Below are 11,404 nucleotides of genomic sequence, written 5' to 3'. Positions count from 1 at the left end.
TAGGTACACATAATGATCACATTCATCAGAGGGAGTTTGTACCTGTACGTGGCACATCTTGTCTCTTCTTTTTTCCCCCCATTCTCATCCTCAAGGAACACAATTTGGAAAAAAAAAAAAAGGAACATAATTTGAAAACCATTGTTCCAAGCCAGATTTTCCTGAAGCCTGTCCCTACTAAAGGCTAGTTTCACAAGATGTGTTGTTTCTTTCTTTTTTTTTTTTTTTTTTTTTGGCGGAACCAGGGATTGATCTCAGACCCTTCACTTGCCAGGGAAGCACTTATTCCACTGAGCCATCTCCCTGGCCCCAAAGATGTGTTCTTGAAAGAAGAAGTTTCGTGGTCCAGCAGGGTTGTGAGGATTTGTAGTCATGCTTAGTTTTATAATCACTTGTTAGCACATTTAAGGCTCCAAGAAATCCTGAAGGTGGAGAAACCACCCTTAATACATAATTTCCCTTAAAGAAGATGGATGAATTGTGTTATAGTCATGCAAGAGAAAAACTATACAGCCATGAAAAATAAACAGTTGCCACCTACAGAAGTGTCTTACAAACACTTCATTTGATCCAACATTCACATAAAATTCAAGAACAGGAAAGAAACCACATCTTTAAAGTTGAACTGAAAGCAATTATACCTGGAGACTGCAGTGGTGGCTGACAGGAGCAGGAGGTAACTTAGAGGATTTCGACTACAGTTCGTACCTTGATGTGGGTGGTGGTTAACTGGTGTGCTGACTCTGTAAAAATGGTCTGTATTTTTCTGTGTGTCCCTGCGCATGTGTGTGTGGTATGGTTTACATCGAAAGTCTCACGTGTCTGGAAAGTGACTGAATCACAAAGGCGCTATATGTATCGGAGCTGACCCAGGGCTGAGTCCATGGCTGGAGGTGACGGCAGGCAGGAGGCAGGCCCTGCCCCGAGGGAAGTAGTCACCAGGATGTGGCCTCCCAAGGTGTATTTTTTTTTTAATGTTTTGTCTTTTGGGGACAGGGCTCACTATGCAGTTTAGGCTGACCTTGAACTTGCTTTTCAGCTGGCCTCAACTTCGAAGTGACCCTCCTGTCACAGCCTTCTGAGTCCTTGAATTAGAGGCCTGTGCCACACAGCCAGCAGCTGTGAGCCAACTTTATCTCTTTTAAGTTGTAAGAATCAGGTATTTTGTGCTAGGGGTATATTTTTCCTTAAATAAAAAAGGAAGACAAAGCACAGAAACATAAAAGAGGCTAAGTACACGAGCTTGGTTCATCCAGATAGAACCTAAACACATTTTTTAACTTTTTTTTTTTGAACAGAGTCTCCCTATGTAGGTCAGACAGGCCTTATACTTGCTACATAGCTCAGACTGACCTCAGAATTACAGCAAACCTCCTGCCTTAGCCTCTGAAATCCTGGGATTATAGGTGTGCGCCTTAGCACCCAGCCCAATTTGTGGGTTTTCTGAATCGGGTTGCCTGGTTCAAATCAAGGCTCCTAAAAAACTCCCAGCAGGGCCAGGGAAGTAGCTCAGCCAGGCCCAAGGTCCCAAGCTCGATCCCCAGTACCACAAAAAAGAAAGGAAAATTCACAGAAGGAGTCCCAACAACAAATAAATAAATTAAAAAAAAAAAAAAAGGAGCCCCTCTGCAAGCTACAGGGTGGCCCCTTGCCTTGGGCTCACCCCCACTCTGTCCCTTCCTGGTCTTCTCCCTCCTGTGGCAGGCCCTCTGTGGCAGGCCCCTCTTGCCACGGCTACTACTGATCCCAGTTTTACTCACAAACAACACAGGCTCAGTATGCTTCAGTTCTGGAGGTCAAAGCTTTGAAGTGGGCTTCAGGGGCAGGGCTGGCTGCTCCTCCCACCCTCACCGAGCCCGCAGCAGCTCCAGTCTGTCCTCCCGGGCATCAGCCATTGACGACTCCCCCAACCCAGGGTACTCCTAGGCTGCTTTCCCAGCCTGCGGCCAGCATGCTAGACAGCTCATTCCATCTGCTGCCTCCGCTCTCCTGGCTACGTAGCTGTCATACAGGCCCAGGCTCTGGTTATCCGACCGTTACTTTGCTCCTTGTACTTACAAGGAGATGTGAATACTTAACCCAGCCTCTCCCATGGCAGCATGACTTTTCTTCCAGCTAGTGGGAATGTAAACCAAAGAACTCGTTGAAAATAACTTTTTTTTTTTTTAAATTCTTTTTTTTTGGCGGAACCAGGGATTGAACTCAGGCCCTTGGGCTTGCCAGGCAAGGGCTTATTCTACTGAGCTATCTCCCCGGCCCCTGAAAATAACTTTTGGGTCCGGCAAAAGTAAAAGTAATAAACTTGGCCAGATGTACTGGCTCCAACCTGTAATCCTAGTAATTTGGTAAACAGAGGCAGGAGGATTGGAAGTTTGAGCCCAGACTTAGCAGTTTAACAGATTGGTAAAACCCTGTCTCAAAATTTTAAAAAAAGGGGCCTGCCCCTTAGCTCAGTTCTCTAAGTGGCTGCTTCAACAAAGCAGTCAGGCTCAGGTTGCTGTGGTTCGATCCCCACAACTCCATCCTGCCAAACCTGCCCTGAAAGCATTTGGAGAAAAAAAAAAAAATCCTTCAAAATTAAAAAAAAAAAGGAGGGCCAGCCTGATAGCTCAGCAGACTAAAGCGCCTGCTTTGGCAGAGCGCAGTGGCTGGGGTTTGATCCTTGGCGTTCTGTGCTGGCCCTGCCCCTGGGGCGCACTGAGACAGTGATTGAGATGGGGTGTCCTGGTGCATGCCTACAATCCCTGCACTTGGGAGGCTGAAAACAGGAGGATCATTATGAGTTTGATCTATGTGATGAGACCCTGTAGGCCCTGTATCCCCTGGACTAAATGCATTAAATAAATAAATAAATAAATAAATAAATAACAAAGGACCAAGAAATACAGCTCAGTGGATTCAATCTCTAGTATTGAAACAAACGAGTAATAAACTTAACTACTTATGGATGTCCCTGATGTCAGATTTATTTGCTTTTTACTCAGAAGGACCCTTCCTATGAGCAGGTGCTGTGGGGTCCAGCAAGGGAGGACCCCAGCTTGTGGTGGGCTGGGCGGTGGAGTCTTGGGTTCTATACTCTGTTCAAGACACCAAAATGCAGCCCTGTAGAGTGAGCATGTAACATCTGAATGGAGCCAAAAAGAGGGGTTGAGGAATGGGTGCTCAGAATGGCCGGCGACATGAGAATGTGTAATTCCTGAGGCTGTGCTACGAGCCAGTTTCTTAGGGTCAGTTGTATAATTTTTGCAGTACTCAAGAGATTGCTGTTCTGACCAGAAAGCAGCCCACAAAGCATCAGTTGTTGCCTGGGTAGCAGGCAACAGAAGGTGGCTGAGATTGCCTGCTACCATGGCAACACTCATGGCTGTACAAGCAGGCACAGGTAGATAGTTGACATTGTCACTGGCATCAGATTAATCTGGAGCCCATTTAAAGGACACACGATCTTAGGTTCACAGTTTGTCGGACTGGGATGGAATCTAGAATCTGCCTTTTAGAAACCCCCAAAACAACACATAAACATTCTCCAATGCACAGAACATTTGAGGGACATTCATTGAAGAAAATAATGTCTCTCTAGTGCAAATTCCAATATAAACTTCTCACATATTCGATCTGAAAGCCAGAGCCACTTTCTTGGTTGCAAAGACTGAATCTTCAGAAGACACAGCTTATGTGCTCTGCTAGGAATTTCTAATGACAAATGCCCAAGTTTTTCCTAGTGCTAGAGCGTTTAAGTCAGCTTTTCAAGATTTCTGTGAGAGGGGCACTGGGGAGACGGCTCAGTGGAACAAGTGCATCCCTGGCAAGCACAAGGGACTGATTTCAATCCCTAGTTCCAAAAAAAAAAAAAAAAAAAAAAAAGATTTTTGTGAGAAGGTCTGGGTCCGTAGCTCAGTGGTAGAGTGCTAGCATGTGGGAGGCCCTGGTTGGTCCCCAGTAGCCTGACTCCCTAAAAAATATTTCAGCAAGTATTGATACCTTCCCCTAGGCATATTCTATTAATATCTTACTCTGTAGCAATTTGGGATTCCCTAAATTGGGAACGCTGCTTCAGATTATTGTGGAAGACTAGGTTGACATCCAAGAAGGGCTCACCACTGACCAGGACCAGAGAGAATGGGCTGAAATGTAGGACTAAGTTCCCAGCAACTCGAAAGGCAGCACTCTTTCTCAGGAGGAGAGCCCGACCCAAATGCAGACGTGGCGATACTTCTGAGAATCACTGCTGCCCTCAGATGCGGTTGCTAATGGGAGTGTCTTCTCATCCCTCGTGTGGGTTCAGCTCCAATAAATTAGTAGATGCACGGAACCCAGTGCTGTTTTTCATTTCCCTAGCTGCACATGTCTCTCAAGGTCTGGGCAGGTCCCAGTGTGCGCGTGGTGGTGGGGGCTTGCGGCTGCCTGCCTCGCCTCTGCTGCTCAGTCCCGACCTCACAGAGCACCTGAGGTTTGCCCAGGTCCCTGTCCATCCTGACCCCGGCCTGCTAGCTGGTTACTCCAGACATGGCTTTCCTTGGCTATGCCTCTTGGCCCAGGGGCTTTGCCGTATCCTAATTCATTGCAGTTGGCGTGAGGGGAAGGGCTTAGCAACTGGGCAGCAGGAGAGATTTTTGTCCTTTGCTGACATGAGTTAGGAAACATGAACCCAGTTTATAAGTGGGGGGCAGGTGGACAGGGATGTTTATTTTCATGCAGTGCTGGGGTTTGAACCCGGGGCTTTGCACCTGGTAGGCAAGTACTGGAGCACTACTGAGCCACACCCCCAGCCATGTAAACCTTTTTTTTTTTTTCTTTTTGAGACAATGTCTCACTTTTTGCCCAGGTTGGCCTCATACCTCCTACCTCAAGCCTTCCAAGCAGACAGGATTAGAGACACCCATCACCTGAAGGGATGCAAAGACACAACATCTAGCGCTCTTGATTACTCATTCACCTACAGTATCACTCAACTTCCCTACAGTTTAAGCCTATTTTAGGAGGGTTTCCTGTCTTGTGATAAAAGGTTTCCTAATGCCTGTGTTTAACAGTTTACTTTCCTTTTTTTAAAAAATGTATTTATCACAGGGGCTCACTGTCTCATTACACAGATCGGACTCATAGTGATCCTCCCGTTTTCAGCCTCCCAAGCACTGGGATTACAGGCACATGCCACCCCACACCCAATCTCAGTCGAAGTCTCAGCACGCCCCAGGGGTGGGGCTGGCATGGCACTACTTTGTATTTTTGTTTTTTGCAATTTATATGTAAAAAATATGAAAGAACAAAGACAGAAGGCTATGGCTTGGGGTTGAAAGGATCGATGGTCCATGGAATGAAATGTGTTTGCGTGGAAGCTGTCACAACAGCACTGTGTCTCCCTTCTGTGTGGATGGCTTTCCTTTCCCACTAGTGTCTGTGTCAGAAAACAAAGCCATTAAATCAGCTTTTATTTCCATTTTTCTTCTCAGAAATATATTTCTTTAGTTCCTGTTAGCAAGAAAAATCGTCTGCTGAGGTTGATGTGGAAGCCAAGATGAGAAAATTAAGTCAATTAGGAAATGGTTTCTTTGACTAATCATAGAAAACCTACACTTCCCCATGCTCGTCATGGCTGGCTGTGTAAATCCAGGTAGAAATGTGCTCTCTAATTCTGACACTAGTTTGCTTCACATGTTGATTTTATTTTTATTTATTTATTTATTTATTTATTTATTTATTTTGCGGAATCAGGATTGAACTCAGGCCCTTGTGCTTGCCAGGGAAGTGCTTATTCCACTGAGCCATCTCCTCGGCCCCGGTTTTATTTTCTTTTTCTTTTTTTTTAATGTTATTTATTTCTCTGTGTGTGTGTGTGTGTGTGTGTGTGTGTGTGTGTGTGTGTGGCTAGCTCAGCCCACCAGGGGGCGGGGCTGGCTGGCATGTGGTGCTGGGGGATTGAACCGCGGTCCCTGTGCTTTGCTCAGCTTGTTCTAAGTAGGTGCTTTAGACCACTGAGCCATCTCACCAGCCCTTTATTTTTCACAAGAGCACAAATGTACTTTTACTTTACATTAGTTTAAATTCTTGAGGGGTGCAGCATCACATGGATTTGGTGTCGGACGGCCTCAGCAGGAAGGTTGCTTTGGACTTTGGCACGAGCTGCGCCGCTGTTCCCGTGGCCCGAGTTACATTTCCCCAGGTCACTCTGGTTAGTTTGGCTTGCCACCTGGAGTCACTGTGTTGTTTTTCGCTTTGTACACATAAGCACATCTCTTGCCCAAGTAGAATTCAGTTTCATCCCGGTATAAACACCTTCCATTTTAAGAAGAGCTGTGTTCCCACAGTCTTCAGACATTTTATTTGCCTTTTAGAAGTCCTGCTCTCAGCAGGCCCCACTTTTGCCCACCCCCCCAGGTGTCGGTTTTAGCTGGATACTGCTTAGCCCAGCTGGACTGAGGTGCTGCGCAGGAAAGTTGTAGGCTCTGGGTGTATATTTCATTTTAAGTCCAGCGCACTATCCCAAGTGGTTGATTGATTCATTTGTGACAGGGTCTCACTATGTAGTTCTGCCTGGTCTTGAACTTCCTGTGCAGCTCCAGCTGGTCTCACACTGGCAGCCTCCTCCTCCCTCAGCCACCCACTGGGCTTTATCATTTATTAGATGGATATCTGTAGGGACGCTTCAGTCTCTCGGTGCTCCTCCAGAGAAAAAATAGAGGGGATTTAGAAAATAGGGCCAGCGAGCTAGCTCAGTGGACTAAGTGCTGCTTAGGCAAGCAGAGGGACTGGGGTTTGACCCCCGGCATCACGTGCTGTGCCAGCCCCCCCAGGCACAATGAGCCAGTCATGGAGTCCAACTGTGGTGGCACACATCGGTAATCCCAGTGCCGAGGAGGCTGAAAACAGGAGGATCACTGAGTATGAGCTGCGTAGTGAGACCCTGTACCAAATACATTAAAAAAAAAAAAAAAAAAAAGGAAAGAAAAATGACACAAAGGCTGAGGTCTAGTAGAGGTCTGTTTGCCTGATGGGTAAAGGACCTAGCAACAGTGGGGACATTTATTTATACTCTTGCAAAGTAAGTATCAAGGCACACAAGGTTGCCTAACAACTAATGACTGAGATTGTCCAGGCAGGACGCCTTTCTCAAGACTGAGGTAGCTTGACTGCTTCAGGCACTGTGGCCTTGTCCTGCCCTCTCACAGAGGACCAACTTCCAGCTTCAGCTGCTTCTAACAGGTATCTAGGGACTAAGGCTGGAATGAATGCTGATACCAGTTTGAGACAGACAAGAAGTGCCTGCTTCGTTTCTCCCTGTGCTGGCTGGAGGGGGTAACGTGGGCAACAGCTGGCATGCCTCCTTGCTCCCCTGTCATCTGCGTTGGACTGGCCTGGCTTCAGTGCCCTCTCTGACGGTGTAATGGGATCCTCCCTGGCTGTCCCCCTGCTATGCGCCCCTCCAACATGACTGTTGAATATATGAGAACAGAAAGGCTCCTGTTTAGAGAGTCCTTCCCAGTTCTTGTCTCTGTCTAGAAAGTTTGTATTTGTAATCCCATGGATAAGTTATTGGAATCCCATCAAGTTAATTCCAACCTACTACTTCCAGAGCAACCCATGGCAAGAATAAAGACAATAATGCATAGAGTTATGGGATGCCACAGGGTCCTAAGTCGAGTCATGGTAATGGCTATGTGGAACAAAGGCCTCGACCCAGGGCCAAACCTGGGTGTATTCAGTCATGAAGGAGTGGCTTGAGGATGAATGACTGAGAATGGCAGGAAGTAGGTGAGTCCTGTGAGCCGGGCTAGGTAGGAGGCCTGCATTTACCCCTGCAATATGCAGAGAGAGATCTGCATTACACAGTTGAGATAGTATCTAATGTTTTGAGGTCCGGGGCTTCAGCTCAGATGTGTAATCTTTCAAGCCCCAGGAAGTCATAGCCTCTATCTTGAGGCTCAATCCCAGCTGACAGCATGGAGCCTTGGCTCTTCGTCCTGTTTTGACCCAGCTCATATTAAAGAGCAGCAGGTGTGGGTAATCAGGGAAACGTGCATGCCATTTTAAAGATTACCACCAGCACCTCGGCTAGACCAATATGCACTGCTTAAATCTGATTGAAGGGATAATGAAAAGTCCTCGTCAGCTCGGTACATATCAATACATGGAAATAGGGTCAGGCACAAATAGGCTCCAAAATGGAGACAATTAATTTTTTTAAATGTATTTGGTTGTTACAGGATCTCACTATGCAGCTTGGACTCACAGTGACCCTTCTGTTTTCAGCCACCCCAGTGCTGGGATTACAGACATATGCTACTACGCCCAGAGCTTGCCTAAACTTGTCTAAGCTGGCACTTTAGTCTGCTGACCTATCTTGCCAGTCCCCAACAATTGCTCTTCTTTCAAGGAGAGTAGCTCAGGTGGTCCTCCATGCTGCTGGAATGGCTAAGATCAGGAAGGGAGGGATTTGGGCCCCTTATCTGCATACCCGGTGTATACAGCAGGCCTTCCAGAAGATTCCCTGGTTTCAGCCCTCACCCTCACTGAAATAGGCCTGCAAATGGCCAGCTACAGAAGTAGCCACTCAAGCTCTCTGGGTTTTAGACTAGGAGGATTCTGTCCCGTGTACTAATCACACTGTGCTGTGGCTCAGGCCCTGTTAAGATGAAGACTCGCTTTGGGCTTCCTGTAAGCCTGCTCAACTGTCTATTGCTCGGGTAGTGTGGGCTCCAAAAGTCCTGTAAATAGGGCTGAGTAGATGGCTCAATGGATTAAAGTGACTGCTTAGGCAGATGCAGGGACTGGGGATCAATTCCCTGGAGTGCTGTGCTGGCCCCATCCTCCGGGGTGCATTAAGATGAATGAGACTGGGTGTGGTGGCGTGTGCCTGTAATCTCAGCACTTGGGAGGCTGAAAACAGGAGGATCACCATGAGTCTGATCTGTGTAGTGAGACCCTGTAGACCTTGTACTAAGTACATAAAAAAAGGTCCTGTAAATCTACATGTGACTTCTATGCCAAGTAGCATGGACAGCATGATGAAATAGAGCTGTAAACATGGAAGAGCTCCAGAGATGGGCAGAGACCCACCCCCCCAGCAGGGTTGGCTTATGGTGTCCTACTGCCACTGGACTTTTGGGGTGCTGGAGTCTCCTTCTAGAGGTGATTTGTTGGTTCTTTCCATCCCCAAAAGAATTTTATGAAAGAAACATAAGTGGTGGCAAAGTTTCACATTTACTAAGGGTAGGAAAATACCCTTAGTCTGCAGAGTTTGAGTCCAGTAGTAAAAAGGGAGAAAGGAAATACAGTGAGTACTTAATGGGGACTCCTGTGTCTCCCACTCTGCATCATTGCCAGGCCATCTAGCAAAACCTAGTCTAGTTCTCTCAAGAAGCCCACATGCAGGGCTCTGAGGACTGTTGTTTCTGGGCTGGGCTCTTATCACTCCTCCTCTCCCCACTGTCCTCTTTCTGTCTCAGTATGGTGCCCAGCACAAGCTGGCATTGCATAGTGACAGCTGGCTGTGGCAGTGACCAGCCACTGTGTCAGCTACTGGCTTCCAGCGTTACCTGGTGTCATCTGGGGACATTGGGCTGGCTAACAGAGCTGCACTTTGCTGATTCACGATTTCCGTCTGCATTGAGCAAAAGAACCCTAGGCTGGTCGGCAACAAGTTCTATCAGGAAACAAACTGCACTACTGTCTTCTCAGATTCCTGCTGAGAGAAACAGCTGAAGCAGGACGGAAACAGGAGTGTAAGAATGACACTCCTGATTGAATCCTTCAAAACATGTAACCAAATGTAGAGTGTGGCCGGGAATGAAACTGGGTTGTACAGCGCTTGCCTTGCAGGCATGGACACACCTAGACTTAATCCAGCACTACCAACAATTTTAAAAAGTTAAAAAGTACAATATCATAAAAGGCATTAAAATAAAATCTGCTCACAAGCCCCTCACACATTCATTTAGTCATAAATTACTTAAAAATATACATGAGGGGCCAGGGAGATGGCTCAGTAGAATAAGTGCTTGCCTGGCAAGCGTCAAGGGTCTGAGTTCAATCCCTGGTTCTGCCAAAAAAACACACACACACACACACACACACTTCTTTAAAAAAAAAAAAAAAAAAAAAAAAAAAAGTTAAAAATATACATGAGGCGGGCTGGGGATGTAACCAGCATAAAGCACCTGCCTGGAAAGCATAAGGTCCTGAGTTTGATTCCTGGTACCAAAACATCTACACATCTATCTATCTATCTATCTATCCATCCATCCATATATGAGGGCTGGGGAGATAGCTCGGGAGCCGAAGCAACTGCCTAGCAAGCACAAGGACTGGAGTTCAGTAGTCGGTACTGCCTGTTGTGATCACTACAAGTCTGAGTAGTGAGACCCTGTATTAAATAAATAAATGAATAAACAAACATATACGAAGTCCCCACTGTGCCAGACTTTTTCAGTGGATGGGATGGAATTATCCCTGCCCTCCTCCAACTTACAGCCCAGGTGACAAGAGAGGCATCTAAAGACATTTTGCACAAATATATACTGCATGTGCAGTATATTGGGGAGTCCAGGGAAGACACAGGGCTGCACAGAAGACTAACAGGAGCTGGGCAGATAGCTCAGCAGCACAAGAGCCTACCTGGTAAGCACAAGGTCCTGAGTACAATCCCTGGTACTGAAAAAAAAACAAAAGACTGGCAGGAAAGAATCCACTGATTGGCTCTTATCGATGGTGTACTCTCTTTCTTTCTTTCTTTCTTTCTTTCTTTCTTTCTTTCTTTCTTTCTTTCTTTCTTTCTTTTTTTGTTTTTTTGGTACAGGAGATCAAACTCAGGACCTTGCGCTTGCCAGGCAGGCACTTATGCCACTGAGCCATCTCCCCAGCTCTGAGTGGATCTCCTTGAGACCAGCCTACACTTTGTAGCCAGTGCAGTCCATAGTGGGCCACAAGGCAGGGCGGCGCGTAGAGGGGCTGGCGGAGAGAAACAGCTCCTGGGATGGAGGCAGGAAGCTGGGAAAGAGGAAAGGAGCAAGGAAGAGTTGAGCCCTTCTGGCCCGCGACCCCAGAGACCCACCTCTTCCAACCAGATCCCACTTCCTAGCAGCAAGCCTGCTCGAACAAAACGTAGCACGGGACTAAGCCACTGAAGAGGGTCAGTCCGTGGTGGTCCAGTTGTGTCCCCAAAGCACTGCCTGTGAGTGCACGAGGCTTTAGAGGGGCAGCTAGATGGAAAGCGGAACAGCGGGCGAGGGACTAAGGAGGCCTCTCCATGTAACACTTGTGGTCAGGTCTTCAGGGTGAACAGCAGCCCAGGAGGCGAAGAGCTTTATGGACAGAGGAAGCAGGGCCTACCAACAGCGAGACTGATATGTGCTAGTGAATGTGGAGGAATTTGTCTTGTGTATGTATCTGACTCCCTTTTTTATTATCT

General features: G+C 47.0%; 1 protein-coding gene across 1 annotated transcript in view; it reads left to right on the top strand.

Annotated features, from left to right (window-relative positions):
- Nucleotides 1-294: 294 nt before the first annotated feature.
- Nucleotides 295-11,404, top strand: part of Nt5c2 (5'-nucleotidase, cytosolic II) — a 128,517-nt gene continuing 117,407 nt past the window's right edge. Inside the window, exon 1 of the mRNA XM_023715520.1 lies at nucleotides 295-311. The gene's annotated coding sequence lies outside the window, so the exon portion shown is untranslated. The remainder of the gene's footprint in view (nucleotides 312-11,404) is intronic.

The sequence above is a fragment of the Octodon degus genome, unplaced genomic scaffold, assembly GCF_000260255.1.
Source record: "Octodon degus isolate 3935 unplaced genomic scaffold, OctDeg1.0 scaffold00042, whole genome shotgun sequence".
Taxonomy (NCBI): Eukaryota; Metazoa; Chordata; class Mammalia; order Rodentia; family Octodontidae; genus Octodon; species Octodon degus.
The sequence above is the reverse complement of the archived record's forward strand: the minus strand, read 5'-3'. Positions and strand labels throughout refer to the sequence as shown.